The following is a 20,843-nucleotide window of genomic DNA, read 5'->3' on the forward strand; positions in this document are numbered from 1 at the left end:
GGATTTTGGTGTTTTCTTGTCATTTCTACTGGCTGGGGAATTGCCATCTTCCTTCGGGGCCTGCTTATCCACCAGCTCATCTTTTGGCACCGTTAGCGTGTTGGCAGGACTCTGTCAAGGGAGTGGAATCACTGCCAATGTTCCCCTAGGGGCTGAGAGAGTAATAGAGTGGCCACCTTCCTGGTGGAGATCCTGTTTCCTCCCTCTCATTTGCTTCAAGCTGATGTTTCAGTTTCTGAAAGTTCTGACCACCACACTGGGCAGAACAGAATATGACCCAATTGCTTGCTGGGAATCTTCTCCCAGTTGACAGGAAGGTCCCACTTGACTGCCCAGAGAGACCACTAGCCCCACCCTCCTGTCCAGAGAGATAGGTGTAAGAGTTAATATTCTAGAGCTCTAATAAAACATCATGACTGAGACAACTTGAAGAAAGAAGATCTTATTTACGCTTATGAAGTCTAAAAGATAAGAATTCACCACCATCTCATCAGGAAAGCATGACAGGAGGCAAGCATGGTGGCTAGACCAGCAAGCTGAGCGTTCTCACTGACCTGGAAGCCCTAAGAAAAGGAAGCTACTGGAAGTGCCATGGCATGGGTTTCTAAACTCTCAAAGCCTGTCTCTAGCAACATCCTTCCTCCAACTAGGCTGCACCTCCTAAACCTCTCCCAAATAACACCACCAAATAAGGATTGAATATTCAAATGCATCACCTGTCAGGGCTATTCTCATTTGACCATCATGACATTGTAGGGGGGTTCTGAAGACCACAGTGCAGAAGGATAAGAGAGACCAAGATGAGTGAATGCATGGGGGGGGGGGTATAGATTGGCTCCAGGCCAAAGTCCAATTAGAGAGATCAGAGATGGTAAAGATAATCCAGGACATAAGACCTAAGGTCAAACAATGCCTCAACATCAGGACCACTGCAATTTCAGTTATGGCATAGATACACAAAAGAACTTACATCACAAGACAGCTAGGAGACAGAAGCAGTGGATCCACAGTTGAGAGTTCACTCGCCTGGGACTAAGCAAGACAATGCCAAGACAGCAGTACCTCTCCCCACCCCCAGCCCCATAATCCCATCATCTGACCAGGAGGAGGCCGTGTGGTGGCCCAGCACTCAATGATGAAGGAAAGACTGGAGCCAAAGACCTTTGGTTTGATTTAGTCTGCCAGCCAGCTAGAATCAGCAGCATCATCTAGGCAGCATGAGATTTTTTCTTTAAAAAATAAAAAATTACCTAAAAAAAATTGTTTGGGGGATTAACCGTTTTTTTTTTGTTTTTGTTTTTTTTGTTTTTTAAAGATTTGTAGCTCTCAAAGTGCTTTTAAATGACTTCAAATTTAGCCAAGGTGCGATTTTAAAGAACATTTTAAGTTAGGAAGCTTGATTTTTTCAAAATGAAAACACTTAAACAACACTGTAAGCATCTGTCAGAAAAGGAGATCATCTGAATGTCTAGAGAAAAGCAACACACAGGGGTGTGCAGTTACACGGGCCGTGTATGGATGGTGTGCTCAAGCGATGGAGGCTGACTTCAGAAGGGAAGGCACGAAAATGCTTAGCAAGAGGAGACAGCATTGGGGTCAGGTAATATGGGGTTAATGCTCTCTTCCTGGAATCTAAGAAGAGCAGGGGGTTATGCCAATGACTATCCCTGGGAATCTGTATGATGGAAGATGCGTCAGGCTGGCTGTGTGGGAAGCAAGACAGATTTAATTGAAGACATGTGCAAACCATCAAATCTGCTTAGTCTTATACCAATGTTTTCCTAGGCGTCCTCCAAACTAAACATGCTAGAAAGATCCGAGCCACTCTGAAATCTATATTCAATCCCTACCAGAGTCTAGCAATTTTCCTTTAAAATGTCCGCCATACCCATCACACATATCCTTCTCATGAAAAAAAAATTAAAAAAGAAAGAAATTGTTCTTTTAGCCAACAACAATAACACCATCTTCTGATGCTTCTATCAGCGCCTTGGCTTCACTGGAGTTGAAGGAAAATACATGATTGTCCTGAAAGTGAGCGGGAGCAGCGGAGATGGTGAACCAGAGGCAGCACCTGTGTCTACGTCCACCAGCTCATGGTGACGTCTGAGCTCAGCTGAAATAATACAGCTACAAGGGAGGTGTCTGGAGATGGGTGGCCCTCCGGTGACCTCTCTGGGGCAACAACTGTGTGTTTTGTGGCCCAACCGAGGAGATGAGCGGTGTGTACTTTATAAACTCCTGAAATCACTATGTTAATAAGGAGGAACGGACAAAAATTTCATCAAATTTCAATTATTTTATTTAGCTCACATTTCCTGGATCACACTCAGCGATCAATAGCGGGAGTAGGGAAAGCAAGCAGGTTTGGCCTGCCCAACCAAAATATCAGCTCGAGTAGCAAGGACGCAATAGTGAATCATGTGGTACCTACTAAGGGATGAATCAGGTCCACTTGGAACACAGAAGAAAGAAAAGATGACTGTAGAGATGGCCGGCCCCCAAGGGCTGCAGGGGAAAGACACAGGCTAGTCTTATGTCTTGAAGATGATGTGGAATTTTCCAGGAGATTATGGGCATTGCACACACAAAAGGAGGATAGAGACAATACAAAACTGGAAAGAGAGGGATGGGCTCTTAAGAACCATCTTTATCAGCTAGTACTCAACTGAATACTTCGACTAACAGAAAGTCATTCTCATAGGTTTGGAGGAAGCAATCTGTCAACAGGTCTGTTCTTTTTGTGATGCTGCAGGACCTTCCCCAGACCCTGTCCTTCAGTCCTGGTGGCTGCTGACACTCCGGATAAGCCACACTATGGTCTCTGCTTCCCTCGTCACCTGGTGTTCTCTGCATGTGCCATGGTCCGCCTTTCCTGCTCCTCTGTTTCCAGGCCCATGTGTCTGGCCATGGGCTGTGCTTCTCTTCATCCTCCACCTCAGCTTCCCATCGGAGACTTTGCTCCCTCCCTCCTGGACCTGAGTTAGCTGGTGAAGGCCCAGCATCAGTGCCCGGGGATGAAAACACGCCACCCTCATTAAAAACTAAACAGTTTTCAGTGCAACAAATGCTTAATAAAAGAGAAAATGAAAGCTAAATCAGACTTTAGACCTAAATGCTGGTGTTTGGACTTCCAAGTAACCACCATGGGGCCCGAACACCCGCCACAAAACTTCAACTGTGTATGTGGGGACAGTGAATGGAAATACCCCTAATTAGATTTTCCTGTTTCTGAATACTGTCACCAGTTTACAGTGTTATTCCCTATTAATTGTCTGGGGAAAGTTACTATTTTGTCAATAATGTGTACTTTAACAATCCCCAGGATTACTGTATAAGTGAAGACAAATGAACAACATTCTCATTGGAAAATAAAAATTCCTGCAGCTATATGGTTAGCAGAACTATTTCTGTAAGGGGAAAAAAAAAAACCTCTCCATATTTTGAGTACGTTGACAGGCATTCTGGGGAATCACTGTGTATGTAATGAGTTTATTTCTTCCTTTGCCTGGGCCAGGATGATGCTCGCTGAGCTTTGGTAGATCTCGGGGAGTACACAAGGCTGATTATCAATGCTTTGTCAAAAATTTAAACTGGTACAGCCCTTTTGGATATCAGTATGATGATTTCTCAGAAAATAAGGAAACAACCTTCCTCAAGACCCAGCAATACCACTTTTGGTTATATATCCAAAGGATGCTCAATCTTAACACAAGGACATGTGTTCAACTATGCTCATAGCAGCATTGTTTGTCATAGCAAGAACCTGGAAACAACCTAAATGCCCCTCAACCAAAGAATGGATAAAGAAAATGTGGTGCATTTACATAATGGAGTACTACACAGCAGAAAAACATAATGCCACCTTGAAATTTGCATGCCAATGGATGGATCAAAAAATATCATATTGAGTGAGGTAACTCAGACCCAGAAAGACAAATATCATATGTACTCACTCATAAGAGGCTTTTAGACATAAAGCAAAGAAAACCAGCCTACAAATCACAATCCCAGAGAACCTAGACAACAATGATGACCCTAAGAGAGACATACATGGATCTAATCTACATGGAAAATTGAAAAATGCAAGATCTCGTGAATAAAATGGGAGCATGGGGACCATGGGAGAGAGTTGAAGGGGAGGGGAGAGAAAGGGGGGAGAGCAGAAGAAAATGTATAGCTCAATAAAATCAATTAAAAAATTAAAAACAGAGTGTCCTACAGTGAAGAAACTGGGATCCTGACCTGTGACTCTTGGACACAGGACAGGTAGGACACTTTGTAAGTCTCAGTTTTGATGCAAGTTGGATATTGGAATAAAATATCTTATTTGTATACTTCTTTTCAAACAAGAAGCTCTGAAAACAATGACAGACAAGCAATGTCCTTTCCTAGTTACATTTCATCCCACTTTATTGTATTTTATCTTTTTATTTGTATAATCATCCTCCCTGAAAACCTTACAGTTTCTTATCTAGTCAAAGTCATTTTAAGATTCACATTAGGAACAGTGCAGCTATGAGTCAATAAATGATTAAAACATAAAACATTTGAAATAATTATTTTAAGTAGGAAATGATTATGAGATTCTTTTTCCAGGCTGATTTTGGCCATTGCTTCTCCAAGGAAACAGTTTTTTGGGATTTCTTTTCCTTAAAAATATTCTTTTCGGATTTCCTAAGTGTATAGAAGGAAACACGAAAATATCTTCTCTGCATTTCCCCGCTTCACCTACTGTGGAGTCTCTCCCAAATATCCCCCTGCAAACAAATCGTATCACTTTACAAATCCTTGAAATAAATAAAAAACATCACACACGGAAGTTCTCCAAATCCAACGTCTATACATCCAGAACAGGCATTCGGAACCTGTTCTGGAACTTCAAGGTAAGCTCAATTCTTTCAATAGTGAATTCAGCCCAGGTACCATCCGTCACCAAAACTGATTTGTTTAGTTTGTGTTTATCAATGTACTAAAACCTTACGGTGTGCTCTATAAATATGAATATTATTACATGTTAACCAGAAAACTTAAAGATGCCTAAGAAGGTGGAAATGATAACTAGACATTGATTGTTTAAATTAAGGCTGGGTACCACATAAATTTGTATAATTACAATAATAATATCAAATGGTTGAAGAACATTACTGATTGAATCAAGGGTCCTGTGAGGTGCAGTGGACTACTCAGGTCTCAAAGGGAGACTCAGTAAAGCCACTGAGATGAGCTGAAAGATTATAGATGGATACAGGGTGGAGGCACAGGATACAGGTTACAGACTGCTCTTTTGTTCCCGGCAGCCCAGACCTGAATAATCACAAAGAAACTATATTACTTACAGCACTGTTTGGCATATTAGCTCAGACTTCTTATATTAACCCATTTTTGTTAATCTATGTGTCACCACAAGACTGTGGCCTACTAGCAAGGTCTGACATCTTTCTCCTTAGGCAGCTACATGGTATCTCTTTGACTCTGCCTACTCTCTTTATATATCTCTTTCAGCCTGGTTATATTCTGCCCTGCCATTTTTATGTGGATGTAGTTGCCCCATTTGTAAGCAGAGACTGCTTGTTCATTTCCCGGCCACCCAGACCTGAATAATCACACAGAAATTATATAAACATTGCAATACTGTTTGACCAATGACTCAGGCATATTTCTAATAATTCTTATGTCTTAAATTAACACATTTCTACTAATCTATGTATCACCATGAGACTGTGGCCTGCTGGTAAGATTCTGGCCAGCATCTTTCTCTTTCAGCAGCTACATGGAATCTCTTTGGCTCTATCTACTCTCTCTATATATCTTTTCCAGCCTGGCTATATTCTGCTCTGCCATAGGCCAAAGCAGCTTTATTCAATAACCAATAAAAGCAACATATATGTAGGACAAACCACATCATGAATGCATACATATGAGTGTACATATGTAAGTATCTATTGATTAGGTTGGATGTTGGCAAGATCCATATCTATTATATTACTTCTAAATACTAAGGCATTTCTGCTGTTAAATAGTTTTGCTTAACTGTAAAGCAGGACAGTGTTACAGCACATGTTGTCTGGGGAGCAGATACTGTACCTGAGTTGTAATAGACTCTGCCACAGGGTCGCAATCACAAAAAACATTTCACCTTGCCCACTCCTGGTGACAACTGGATCCAGTCCTAAATTATCCACTGGTTGTGCCCCTTTTTTGTGTTTTATTAGAATTCTGTCTATAAGAAATTCCCTTGTTAGGAGCAGAAACTGCCTTTGATGGCACATTGGCCACCAGCCCAGGCAACTTCACATTGGTCTTCCCTAGGTTTCTTTCCCCTGATGTCATCTATGGCCTAGAGATTTGCTATTATGGTTAACTTAGACTGTCTTCCCTAAGTCCTAGCATGCCAGAATGAACAAAAGAAGCTGTATTATTTTTCTCTTTAGCCTGAAAGTACACAACTTAAGAAAATGGGTTGGACTCTGAGGTTTCTGACACAAAATTCCATCGAGCAGAGGTCAGGACTGTACCCACCTTATAGCTCATGCAGTTGCCAAAAGCATTATTCACCTCGTTTTGGGTTCCAACAGCATTCAAACATAGGCTAGAAGGAGTTTCAACAAGTTAGAACTCCGCAGCTTGGGCTATGTTGAAACACGTTCTTTCTCAAAAGCTAAGTTCATATTTTCTTGCCCAGAAGGGAAAGAGAAAAGAAAAAAAAAAAAAGAAAGAAAACAGCAAAAAGCAAACAAACAAAATATCCCCCGAACCAAAATCTAGAGCATGGACTCAGCTTTCTAATTATCACGATCGGTGTAGATTTGCACAGGAATACAGTGTTGTCAGGCACGTTCTCACCTGCGTATGAAACATTGAAGCTTCTGGAGTCAGGGTATTATTCATGCATCGTACAACCCCTTAAACATGTTACAAGCTTATGCAGCATCCAGGAGGTTGCAGCTGAGACGGTCGATGCTAGCCTGACTTGTTACCACGGCTAGATTAAGTCATGGGTTTGGCCTGCTAACTGTTTTTGAGGAATGCTTTGTAAGATTACACCAGGGTCTGTCTCTGAAGAGCATGGGCAGCCTTTTATACAAAAGAGAAAGATGCCTACAGCCCTAGGCTGGCTTTCCTAGTGGATTACACAGAACAAACTGAAACAGTCTAGAAACAAGAGCCGCAAAATGGGTTTCTTCCCAACACTTGCTGGAAAAGCCTTTTCCTTTCTATGTTCCACTTTCTACAGAGAACACGCTGTCCACTTTCACCTCCAAAAGGAGACTTTAGGGACTGGAGTGCAATGTGGAGTCTTTTCTCGCCCTTGAAAGTTCTTGGAGCATAAACAGAGAACATCCCTCAGCCTAAAACCATGAACATGTCTAGCATAGAGCAGAAATCATCGCAAACCTACCAAAAGCATGAGGCAACAAATCAAATGTTATTTTACATCCCTTTGAGAAGGCGTTTGCACATAACACTCCTATCTAGTCCAGACTGACAGTGCTACTTACTCACGGCAGTCCCTTATGTACCTTACAAATCAGGTTCTTAATGCGTGACGTAGCTCCCATTTAAAAGTGATGGCTATGAGAGCGATGGCTGAGTTAACTAACTCACTTGAGCCACATCATCACACGTATGCATATTCAAACACCATGTTGTACACTGGGTGTGTATATTCATATGAATTAGAATTAGGTCTTAATAAGATTGGAGGGTTTTGTTCCATTTGGGTCAAAAACCGGTTTCAGAGAAGAACACACACACACACATATCCTAAAATTCTACTATGTGTAGTAATACTGTGCTAGTTTATTTCAATTAGCATTGCAGTAGGATTGTTTCTCATTGTTTTCTAATAAATATTAATGACTTTCGATCTTATTTTGTGGGTTAATGAATTTACTTGGAAATTGTCTACAGGGATGTATGCATCTAATATTCTTAATAAATTTATTCTGTAATGGTAATAATACAATTTCTCAATAAGCTTGTTCTTCAATTATCACATTGCTCCTATTGTGGATTATATATTGTATATATTTTGACAGAGACAATGGATAAAATGTGCAGCTATTAAGAAGACATTTGCTGTCTACAGAAAAGTTATAGAAACTGCTATTAAAACTCCCTGTGTTTGGTCCTGTCCTTTATCTCCAGTTTCCAGTCATCACATAAGCCCACAACCAGATGACATCTATAAGTCAAGACAATAAGTCTACACTTCCCTGTTCTCTTAGAGTAAGCAGTACACAAAGACAGTTCTAAGTCCTCCCGATGTGAAAAATACAGGCAGTGTGGGGAAACAGAATGAACTGGCACTCCTCTCTTCCTCTAGTGAAAAGCAGAGGCAAGCAGGGAGTGGGGTAAAAGCAGCAGAAGCTGTACTAGTTAGTGTCACACGGGTGGATCTGAGTGAACTTGAATGTCTCCCACGTTTGTCTGCAGTGAGAAATGGCTATTCAGTGTCCACTTGGCTGTTGTGGTGGTGTTAGATCCTCAACAGAAGCTGCACACACACACGTGTCTACTTATAAACACACACACATACTTACACACACATGAACACACATTCACACACATGCACACACATGCATTCTTACACACACACAAATGCACACATACTGAAATTAATGAATTATTTTACATAGCTAAGGTAATTCTTTCTAGCACCACAGAAGTGGTTCTGAGTGCCCTGTGTGGTGGTGATGGGGCAGAACCAATGCAAGCTATAGAATGTGGTGAACTTGAGAAACCAGCCCAGTTTACCTGAGTTCTTGAAATCATACTCGATGACTGAAGGAAAAAGTCGGAGGCAGCTACTGGGATATTCATCCACTAGAAAAAAATGCTTTATTTTATGTGCATGAGGGGGGATAAGATGACAGTGAGAGCAAGTTTCCCTCAACCAAGGTCATGAAAATATAAGGTTATGTTGTGTATTATAATCTCAGAATAACCACTAATAAACTCTTCAAAGTGCTTTACTCAGTGCATTATAAATTAGTTCAAATAAAATTCTGATATATGGACAAAACACCAAGAGGAAAGGAAGGAAAGGAGAAAGGAATGAAAAACTAAAACATGGATGAGAAGCCGATGACTTAGTAATTTGTGCTCTTGCTTATTAATAAATGTGTACAGAACATTTGACATGGCTGTGATTTTTCCCGAATGACACAACATTAACATTGGGACAGTCTTTTTATTTTCTTCCCCATGGGAGTTTATGAGATAAACTACTTTGTGATGCTGTATGTCATGTGATTTACCATCCCATATTATCCCAGTAGAATCCATGAAACATAAACAAAAGAGCTCTACACAGGCCTTGAGGAATTAGTAATTAAATGTATAGTAATGGCCAAAGAGGAAAGCCACAATTAAACTACCAAAATAAATGAATAGAGTTTTAAAAATGAAGGCATGTACCTCATATTTTTGAAAATGAGTAACTTTTAAATGGCTAAATTAGAAAAAATGGCTAAAATTTATGGTATTAATTTCTTTCATAAAATGAAAATGTGAAGTAGTGAATCACAAAATAAATAGAAGAAAGAGATAGTCATTAAAAGTAGAAAAATAATACAAGGAAAACAATCTCTTATTGCCTAATCAGGCTTATCTGAATTTGCTATATGCATCTTACTTGATAGATGAAAAGTAATATAATTAAATAATATAATTGAAACTTTTTTCTTTGATAAGAATAATAATATGAACAAAATGGATGTACTTTTAGGTGATGGAGGTGGGTCTTGTATCTTATCTGTTGATTTCATTGGTTAATAATAAAGAAACTGACTCGGCCCTCATAGGACAGAAAATTAGGTAGGCGGAGTAGACAAAAGAAAATTCTGGGAGAAAGAAACTTAGGAGAGAGTCACCATGATGCTCCCGCTCCAGACAGACACAGGTTAAGATCCTCCCTGGTAAGCCAGCTCGTGGGCTACACAGAATATTAGAAATGGGTTAGAACAATATGTAAGAGCTAGCCAATAAGAAACTGGACCTAGCCGGGCCAGGCAGTGTTTAAAAGAATACAGTTTCCGTGTAATTATTTCTGGGTATAAACTAGCCATGCGGGCGGCCGGGTGCCGGGGACGCAGCCCTGCCGCTCCTATTTCAACAGATGGCGCCCAGACGTGATGGGCTAAATCCACTTAAAAACCTGAGAAGGCTTAAAAATAAGGGAGAGAGAGTTTAACACAGATTTTTGCTGTTTTGTTGGTGGCGTGCTGTAGAGAGATTCCTGATTCAGCAACAGCAGCAGAGAAAAAAAGCTGCGTCATTTTAAAGCGCGGCTTCCTGGGGCTATGCTGCCAGCGTGAACTCTGGCTTTAAAGCATTTCAAGGCTTTTATGGGACTGGATGTTTCTGTTCCCACTTGGGATCGGAGGAGATTGCTCTGAGACCTGCCGATGGCTCAGCGTTCCCTGCCTACACCTGGGCAGATGGCGGAATCAGGCTTAGGCAGGCGGAAGAGCATGGCGGATTCCTGCTGCCATACAGAGACGCGTTTTCAGACTGCGCAGTGCTCTGCGTGTCAGATTTGGCTGTAACTTGGATAAAAAGAGTTTCTGTGCTGCACACTCAGTCTCAAAATTAAATTGCTGATTGCGGCTCCAATGTAAACTGCTGTTTGCCTGTAACTGTGCTCAGCTCAAAAGCACCAAATGACTCTGAGGCAGGAGCGGCTGCTCCTTGCTGAACTGTGCTGATCTCAGGCAGGAACTACCGTAATTACCTTAAAACCGTGCAGTTAAGGTTTAGACTGGGCAGGACACAGGCAGTACCGTATTACCTATACATGGTGCAACTTAAGTTTTTAAGAAATGCTTAACATTTTAAGAAATGCTCCTGGATAATAAAAAAAAAAATACAGATTCACAGTAAAACAGATTCAGACACCGTTGGATGAATGTACGTAGGCTTGGGGAAAAAAAGAGAATATAAAGAATAAAGTTAATGTCTTAAAAAGAAAAAGGGTAAAGTCTTTAAAGAGACAGAGTACAGAAGTACAGATAGTTATAGATTAAGAGAAATAAAGAAAAATAAGCCACGTAAAAATGAAAAATTCACAGAGAGTCTGGATTATGTACATTGTGTTTTCTTTAAAATTTTTGACTGTGAAGGAGCTAAGTACAAAGAGACATTTTATTATATGGGCTGCTAAGCTGAACCTGCACATATGTTCTAAAGGTATCTTGACTTCAAAATTTGGATCTAAGGATATGATGCTTTGGAGAGGGTCTTCTTTTGTTTCCACAGAGGATGTGACCCTATGGATTGCATCTATCCCGGTATGGTATGATAGACCACGCCCTCCTGAAAGGTTGCTGTGAACACCCTCAAAAAATTACTTCACTCAACTGCCAACCGAGATGAACCTGACACACAGGTTACACCCTAAATGATCTGATTAACAGTGCCCCCATTCAGCAGGAAGCAGTTTGGAGAGAAAAAACTACGCCCATGTTCCCAAATATTGTTTATAAATGTTCTTTTACATTTAAAGGGGGATATGATATAGATATGAATAATTTGCATTGGTATGGATTTTAAGGTCAATTTTGTTATATGTATATGTATTTTTGAACTTGATTAAGGTATTGTGATTATGTAGTTCACTTAAAATGTAATGTATAATTAGGAAATATAGGTTGTTAATGGATAATCATTGCTAATAGTTAAGCTTGTAGTCATGTTAGTTAGATTTTCTAGATATATAGAGATATATTTCAATTAGATAGGCATTCTTCATATCTTTCAAAGACTGCAGAATATGGCATTTAAAATATTTTAATAACTTAGGACTTTTCATGACAAGGAGACACGTCTGCTCCTGGCAGCACCAGCTACTTCAAGAGGAAGATGGGCATCGAAGAGGATCCTTATGGAGTTGGATAGTCATTTGGGCAAGAAACTGCTCTTGCCTGGACTGTTGCATAAACTGGACACAGAGAACCCTCAGAGAGAGGACTGCTGAACTTGCCTAAAGGTGAGATGGTCTTTCGGGGTTCCTGATTCATGAAAGAGTCTACAAGACATTCTACAGAACACAGCAGAAAGTGACTGAACTGTCTTTAAAATTTCCTGCTTCATGGAAATGTATCTGGATACCATGGGCCTGTAGGCCGAAGATGGATGCCCCAACGGTACAGAGGAACTTTGGGTGACTGTCCAGGCAGCGAGATGTCTCTGTCATTTCTAGAGTTTTCTTATTTCTTGTTTACTTAGATAATATTATATCCTTCTGGAGTCTTTGATGGAGTTGAAGAATAAATAGTTATAGTTTTCCTTAGTTATGATAAGAGATAAAATAGATATAAATATTGTAACTGTAATTCTTACTTGATAACTGTTTTGTTATATGTAATTTTACTATGCTAAAGTTAAAGCCTTTCTTTTTTGTTTAAACGGAAAAAGGGGAAATGATGTGGGAATGATTTCTTACTAATAAAGAAACTGCCTTGGCCCATTTTATTGGATAGAAAATTAGGTAGGCGGAGTATACAGAAGAGAATTCTGGGAGAAAGAAGGTTAGAGGAGGAGTCGCCATGATGCTCCCACTCCAGACAGATGCAGGTTAAGATCCTCTCTGGTAAGCCAGCTCATGGGCTACACAGAATATTAGAAATGGGTTAGAACAATATGTAAGAGCTAGCCAATAAGAAACTGGACCTAGCCGGGCCAGGCAGTGTTTAAAAGAATACAGTTTCCGTGTAATTATTTCTGGGTATAAACTAGCCATGCGGGCGGCCGGGTGCCGGGGACGCAGCCCCGCCGCTCCTATTTCAACATTTAGGCAGGCGGATGGAAACTGGGGGCATTAATCATTCTATATAGAATGGAAAATGTGACATAACAACAGACAATATGACCCTGAAATTATGTTATTACTATTAATCGTATGAGAATTGCTATATTATTGAGGAAACCAATCAATGCAGCAACTTAAATGAAATGAACACACATTTTGAAAGGTTCAATTTCCAAAGAAGAAGAAATGAAACCCAAGTATCCCTGTATCTGTTAATGAAATCAAATATCTTCTGAAGCCTGTCTCAAATCCTGATCCAGTCTGAGTGGTCTCAGCCAAGAATTCTGTCAAATGTTTAAGAAAGAACAAATACTGTCAGGCACAAACTTTGAGAGCAGAAAAGGAACACTTTGCAACTAAATTTCAAGTGACTAGTGTTACTTGGTAGCAAAAATAAGCACGATCCCATGATTTTGAAGTGTATTTCTAACTATAGTTCCATGGAGGTGGGCATAAAATCCTTTAAAATATAATCAATAGAATCTAGCAAAGTATAAAACAAAAACACAGTATGACCAAAAAAGGGTCAACTTAGAAATACAGGCATGATCGTCTTGAAATTTCAAAACAGTTAACAGGCCTTTCCTATGGGGAGAGATAGGGATGATATAAGGAGACTCATGTATTCTTCCGCCTCCCTCCACAGGTTACATCCGTGCAGTGCAATGTCACAGTCAGGAACATGGCCTTGGTGTGATGTGTATACCATTCTTATTATCTTCAAGCCTAGAAATTAGCAGTTGACACAAAAAACCATTTCTTCCTTTTCTGAGTTTTGATGTGAAAAAAGAAATCTGTAAAAATGTCTGGATGAAGATCAGCTGGTGTCATAGCCTGCAATATTCAAGAAGTTACTAGAAATTTTACATACATCTCTTCATAGTGTCACACATCAATGTGTTTGTTAAAGAAAGGGAGTATAATCCACATTTTCACAATCTATCACTTACTTTCCACAAAAATAAATAGTAATCCACTAAACAAAGATGTTTCTATTCTTGATTTATCTCTTAAAACCCTAGTGTGGAAAAGGCCATTTTATATGTGCACTGGTCACCTGTGTGGCAGTATGCTTGTCTTCATCCAGATACACAAAAATTGCTGCTTCATGTACTGCCCAGCTCAACAAAAATCCTAACATCATTCTCGAGACAGAGATAGGCACTTATTTACGGGTGTTTTATTAAGTTCTCATGGGAAGGCTGAGAGTCAAAAGCAAGATCATAAAAATGAGCTCATCACTCTTAAGAAGCAGATAACTCGCTCAGATAAGATCTTCAATGTCTGTGCCTTCACTTTAAACTCAACTTGAACTGTGCCTGACCCCTGGGAGCTTGGTCCCCACCCTGCCAGGCTTTCTCTTCTCTGCCCTCATACTTCCTGATAGGAACCAAGATGTCAACATGTCAGCATCTCTCTATCTTAAAACTGTATCCTTCACTGTCTCTTAAGCCAGATACAAACACAAAAAGAAGTCCTAACATACAGATGATTTCTATCAGTATTTTCTGAGATTTCACCTGAATCCCCACTCACTGAGTTTAAAGGTTTGTGCACTGAATATCTTTGAGTGTTTGAAGAAAATGGATAAACCTTGGTGATATCATCTTGCTATCAGTGAACAAGTTCCAGAAGACAACTGATATGCCTGCATATGATACACAGGGTTTCAGTAATACAGCCTTCACCTGTCCTTCCTGCCACATCATAAGCAGGCCCTCCACCTCTGTGTAATAATATCAACCACATAGGTCCCCAGATAATAGCTTCTCCTCTGAAACTGGCTTTTTCTAGTTTCAACTACTTTAGAGACATGCCAAGAAAAAAAAGGGGGTGTCCAGTTATGATTAAGAGAGGACACTACAGTGTCAGCCAGATCTGATGAGCGTGGGAGAAACTCAGCGTTCAGATCTTCCCTTCTCATGTCCAAAGGCTCCACAGAGGAGGCTGGCCTTGTGACTTATCCACAATGAGCCCTTGTCAGGAAATCTGTCAGCCATGTCTGGGATTTCTGCAAAGAGCTTCAGTACTGTAGTTCTGAGTCCCAAAGATTCCTAGCAGAGTTTTGGGTGCATGGAGTCAAGTGTCTATACATGGAAGTCAAGAGAGCATGAATACATATGTCTACAATGAAGACAAGTCTCTGGGTGGAGCCAAGGGAGATATGATCCATGCCCAGTTAGGATTCCATATTTGCTATTTAGAAACAATGGAAAATGAATACCAGATTTCCACAGTAAGTTTATCTGTGCACTATTCCTGTGTCTTCTGGTCACCTTTGCTAAATGGCAAACACCCACAGTATGCATTTTCCATCCCATAGTGTGAACTCTGTTAAAGTTAATTGTGCTGAAGTCAAAAGTTTCCTTTTATTTGTAGTTATATTTCTGGAAAACAATGAATAGCTCTAAAATACGACGTCTGACTGGATATGCAATTAGTCTGCCCTAGGTAGCAGTACAAGGAAATGAACATAAGTAAATGAACATAGCTGAACATAAGAGGTAGGAAGAGAAAAAGAAACAGTGATATTGTCCTTTGGTGTGTACTCCCTGGTGCTGTTTTCCCTGGGTTTTCCAGTGGGAGTGAGACGGTATGTGCACTCCCTGGCTTCCCTGCTCTGGAAAGCAGTCTTCAGAGCATCAGCCTTTGGCCATCAATTAACCAACTCCAAATGTACAGACTTCAGCACAAGCATCTAATATAAAACCTCTCTGGCAAAATGTAGAAACCTCTTGTTACTAGATCCCAACAAAGATGTCCTTCTCTCTGTAAAAGTCACTTCTTTACTTGACTCTTCTTTTCCCCATAACCTTTCATTCCTTTTCCCTCCATACACCAGCTTACATTTCTAAAAAGGAAACAATGCTTAAATGTACTTCAAGAGCCCCTCACCTAAACAACAGTTCTTCACCTTATATCTTGACTTCCTTGACTTTTTTGTCAAGTTGGTTATTTGATCCATCACAGATAGATTTCAGTAGGTATATAGATATGTCTACTGAAAAACAACTTGAGAAAAGCAATTATAATTTCACATGCTTTCTCTTGGTTTCCAACAGCTTTCCTCATAGTGATTTATATAAGAAATTGCTCCAATATGGAACATGCAAGTGGTTTGAGTATGGAAGAGAAGGAAACATGCAGGGCAGCCTGCAAGGACTTTGCTGAGGGTGTGGCAATGAATGGCTCAGCGCCTGATTGTGGTTATCTGGGTCCAGGGAGGTGATGTGCTTGTTGGCCAATCCCTACCTTTCTTGGTTGTCTAACGAGACAAGAATATAGAGTATCGTCATGGAGCATTCCGAATCCCTTCCTTATTGGTGATTAATCATTTGTCACAGCCTTCTTTGGCTTAATAAAGACTGGCACATTCATCACCATACACCTTGGGAAATGACAAACTGCCTTCATAACTGCTAACTTTGTGTATTTCTTTTTATCGCCATGAGTTTATTTTTCCCTCTGAATGAATTATGAGATCACAGACTGAGCATCATCTTGTCAGATGTAGCTGTGTTTTCTGTAATCTCTTGAAAAATATTTTAATTGATTCCATCCATAGAATATAAGGGATGCCTATTGGTGTTGTGCAACAAAGGGAAAAGAGTGTCTCTATTTGTAGCTTCTAAGTAATGTCTGCTACCTAAAACTATTAAAATCAGCTGCATATTTAGATAAAAGACAGAAATAGGTAGGAATGTAGGTAAATGTATAAACAAATTCCTCCACATCTGAGGGAAAAATTAAAGCGCGTAAAGCTTAAGTAAGCAAAATAATTTTTAATGAAATTGTAGGGATTCAGTAATGAGACAAAATATAAGTCAATGATGAAATCAGTCCGCTTCCATCTTGGGCTTGAATGTCATTTTATAGTAAAGACAAATTAGGTTAATTCCTGTTTATGACTAAATCTATTTCTCAAGGATTGGGGTTATGCCCTACCCATAACCTTAACTAGAAGTGGTTCTGTCCTGTCTGTTCCAGGAAATGGAAACCATGCCTTTGTTTCCAAAGGTTGTTATGACTACCATATTATGACTACCTTGCTATGCTGCTCCTGCAGCCCTGCTTATTTGTCTGTCAAATGCCCCATTTGGAAATCCCCTACTCATGAGCCATAAAAACCTTTATCTTACCCATGTCTAGTGCTTACGTCTTCAATTTCAACTTAGGGAGAGACAATCTGTGTACATGAATAAAAAAGCTTACTTTAGTTAATTTCATGCTTTAATTAACTTGACCATGATGATTTGTGTTGGTGATCTCTTTCCTCACATCTGTGGGACTAACATCAACATGAAACACAAATCTCACCCCAAAGAAAGCAGAAATAGCTTATTCTGGAGCCAAATACAAGTGACCATGGCCTGGGAACACAAATGACTCTTATTCTTTGGGCTGGTGAAAACTAAGATTCTGTTACTACATTCCAACATGTTTTTATCTGCTAGTTAGGGGATATTTATTCTGATACAGAGAGGGGCAAAGAATGGCTTTTTAGTGGGCTAAAGCTAGCCCAAGAGAATTGCAATTAGGCTTTGAACCTGAATCGCCCCAACTTCTCACATGACTGATATTCTAATCAGTCAGTTGACCTTGGCAGATTCGGTTTCTTTTTAAGAGTTCTTATTCATATTTACCAAATTCTAGTCATTTGGCTTGTAGATGAAGGAAACAGAACCAGAAAGACAAAGAGAACTGTTCACCTTCGTGCCTGTAAATATAGTTGGCAGGAAGTTTAGAAACGTCTATTTTTAGACTCCTTGTTTAGTGTGAGTTGTATCTTTCAGTTTTTAATCTCTGTGCCTTACATCCATAGGGCATCCATTCTTATTGAAATAATTCTCTTCCTTGTTTATATAAATGCTTTCCTCTTTAAGAGAAAGGTATGTGTATTTTTACAGGTATTGAATTTGTACCTATTATTTGTAACAAGAAATGCTTGTTTCCTTTGTAGAAGCAGCATAAGCAGACATGACTTTTCCCATAATTCCAGTGGGGCAGCTGTCTCAAACTGAGGAATCCAGGATGTGTTCACTTTGTCAGTGTTATAAATCATTATCTGAATGGAATCTAAGGAATGTGTGAAACCCCACAGCTGAGCAAATGAAGGGTAAGTATTTAAATGCTGGACTGCACATGATATGAGTTTTCCTGGGTGCAGGTGGAGACAGAATGGTTCCAGCGTTTTGATGGCCCCACCAAGTCCTTTCCCCTTGGCATCCTAGTTCCAGTGTTAGTGGTTGGCACACTTCAAACAGGAGTCTACTTGCTTGTTTATGGAAATCATCTTGATTATTCTATATTCCATCTTAATTATTATCATGTTCTGGGAATACAGCTCTCTGTTCCCACCTTTGAACATCAGGGTACATGAGCTCTGATGACTGTATTGGATATCTGTTTCTCATCCTACTAAGGATGTGGTTTCAGTTATTAGATTTGGGCTTCGTCCATTGGACACACTCAGTAAAGTGTGGCTTTACTCTTAGTAAAATAAAATCTATTATTCTTACTCTTCCTGCCACTGTTGACCGTGTTCACCCTGTACTCTTCAAAACCCAGAAGTGAGCTCCCTTCCAAGAGACTTGGACACTCTGAATCAAACTGATGATTTGATTTTCCTCGGGTATTGACAGATCATTAGTTTTTGCTGCTGGCTTTTGTCACCCACCATATTTGATTCCAACCTTAAGATTAAAGAAAAAAACACAAAAATGATTATTATGTAGCAGCTGTAAATCACTGGCAAGGGGTGTGTGAAGGAAGGGCTGTTGGCTATTCTCTGGTATATTCTCAACATTTAGGTGTTGAGAAACAGCTACTATTATTTTAAGAATGCCAGAGCTACCAGCACAGTCTAAAGATAGAAGTTAAGACAGGGTTATCATCATCTCAAGGCTCCAAGATCAGAAGAAGCTATCTCTGGATGCATGCCTCAGACAAGTGCCTTAGGAAGCTTCAGAAGACTCCTCGGTAATGAAACATGTTGTGTTTTAGAAACTAAGAGTGAGAGCTGTTGAACAAGACTTCCCTGAGGCCTTAGTCATCAGAGACAGAAAAGGAAAGCCTTTGTGCAGTGATATTTCATTTGTATTTTAATAACTAAAGCTTGCCTGAAGATCAGAGAGTAAAACAGCCCCACTGGTCAGCCTTACAGACCAGGCAGTGGTGACACACACCTTTATTCCCAGCAGCCACACTAGTTTGTCATAGACGCTAGGCAGTAGTATTGCACGCCTTTTAATCCAAGCCCTAGAGATGATTATAAGACGGGAGGAGACAGTTCTCAGATTGAGTCTCCTCAGGATTCCTGGAGGCAGGGCTGCCATTTTAGATTGAGGTAGAAGTAAGAGCCAGTGGTTGGCTGTTTTGCTTTTCCGATCTTCAGGTTGAACCCCAATATCTGTCTCTGGGTTTTTATTAATCGTGTTACCATTTTGCCCATAGAAGTAACAACATTAACCAATGTGGACAATTGTACAGACCTTTCTAGTATTTTGTGAAAGCTCACCCATCAGTTTACTTGATGTCCAAGTGAGTCCCTTTCTTCAGGATGATTCTTCTTACTTTCCAGTGAGGAAGTGATGGAAAAGCTCACATGACTTTCTCCGGACATAGTCAGCAGGGCTAGCAACTTAATGTCCAGGGACTGGAACATAGTGGAAACATGGAGGTCCTTGTTCGTCAGTTATTAGGACTGTGTCCGTAGACGCTGGACTGAGCTGAGGTCCGGGTGATGGTCAGATTCATATCTGAGAAGCCAATCCCAATGCTTTAGTATCTGCATAGCAGCCCTCTGATTCTTCTCAGCTCTGGCCAAGTAAGAGTGAAAAAGTGACATTTGGACTTAAATGTTCTGTGCCAATAGAGAAACTATGAATACCTGAGGTTCCCACAGCCAGTTGCTGTTAGGTGTACTTGGATTCTCTACACAATAGAAGGCACAGGCTTCCCCCGGGTTTATGAATCATTTTGTGTTTGTTATTCAAAGGTTTGTATGCACAGTGTGCCATGGACACCTGAATGTCATTGTTTGCTTAAGGAAAGCATAGCCCTTGCTTTTGTAGACACCTTCTATTTTCCACTTCTGCTTCCTTATAGAGTTCACACCAACTTTCTGTTTATAAAAATGGGGAATTTACCAAATATGGGTTTTGAAGGTCAAGCATGTGCTTATCACTCTGCAAATGAAATAAAATTAGAAATGACTGAAATGCTTCAGTGTCCTGCAACTTGCCTGCTGAGGTCACAAGGCTAGCATTCCACCCAAATTCCATCCCAAATAGTTCAGATAGAGGAAGATGGCTTAAGCCCATCTGCTTAAGTGTGAAGGGGGCCTAATTCATTTCTAAGCATTTCGCATATAGTGTTAGTCTTGGTTCCAAAAGAAAACCTTCCCTGAACAGCAGTGAGCCACTTAGTGGACTTTTGTTTCCCTAATTTTAGTTTGTCCATGTTTCTAAAGTCAAACAGGCATGTTTTCAGGCTTGGCTTTGATGACACACTCAACTTTCAAGTGGTTACAAGCCCTGAATACACATGAGAATCGATCCCACCTTCTGCATCATGATGCCCTTAGCTGTGTGTTCTGCAGCCCCACCCTACCTACAACTCATGCACTGGACACGTGGATCCTGTCTTGGGAATAGTAGTTTTTACCAATGTTCTTTTTGAGCCTGACATAATGGTCATTTCATGTGGTTAACTGGAGCTGCGCTCCTGTGTGTGAGTGGACTCGTGCCTGTCTCCCCAACCTCTTCCTATCGCTCCTCCTTCCATCAGCCTGCCCCATCCATCCATTATTTGTCTGTGTTTTATATGTCAATATCTAATAATAAGAAATTCTCTCTAATATAATGTGAGGGCTCACTGGGTTAGCATGAGGAGTGGAGCTGCATGAGGCTGACCATAAACTCTATGGCTGAGAGGTCAGGAGTGAGCACAGGCTTCCAGTGGAGGAGAAAATGACTTGGACAAAGATGGATGGGCTCAGGGGAAAGTCCCAGGAAACCAGGGCTCAAGA

This window comes from Alexandromys fortis, unplaced genomic scaffold (genome assembly GCF_014885135.2).
Source record: "Alexandromys fortis isolate MF-2015 unplaced genomic scaffold, M_Fortis_MF-2015_v1.1 scaffold_7, whole genome shotgun sequence".
In the NCBI taxonomy this organism is placed as follows: domain Eukaryota; kingdom Metazoa; phylum Chordata; class Mammalia; order Rodentia; family Cricetidae; genus Alexandromys; species Alexandromys fortis.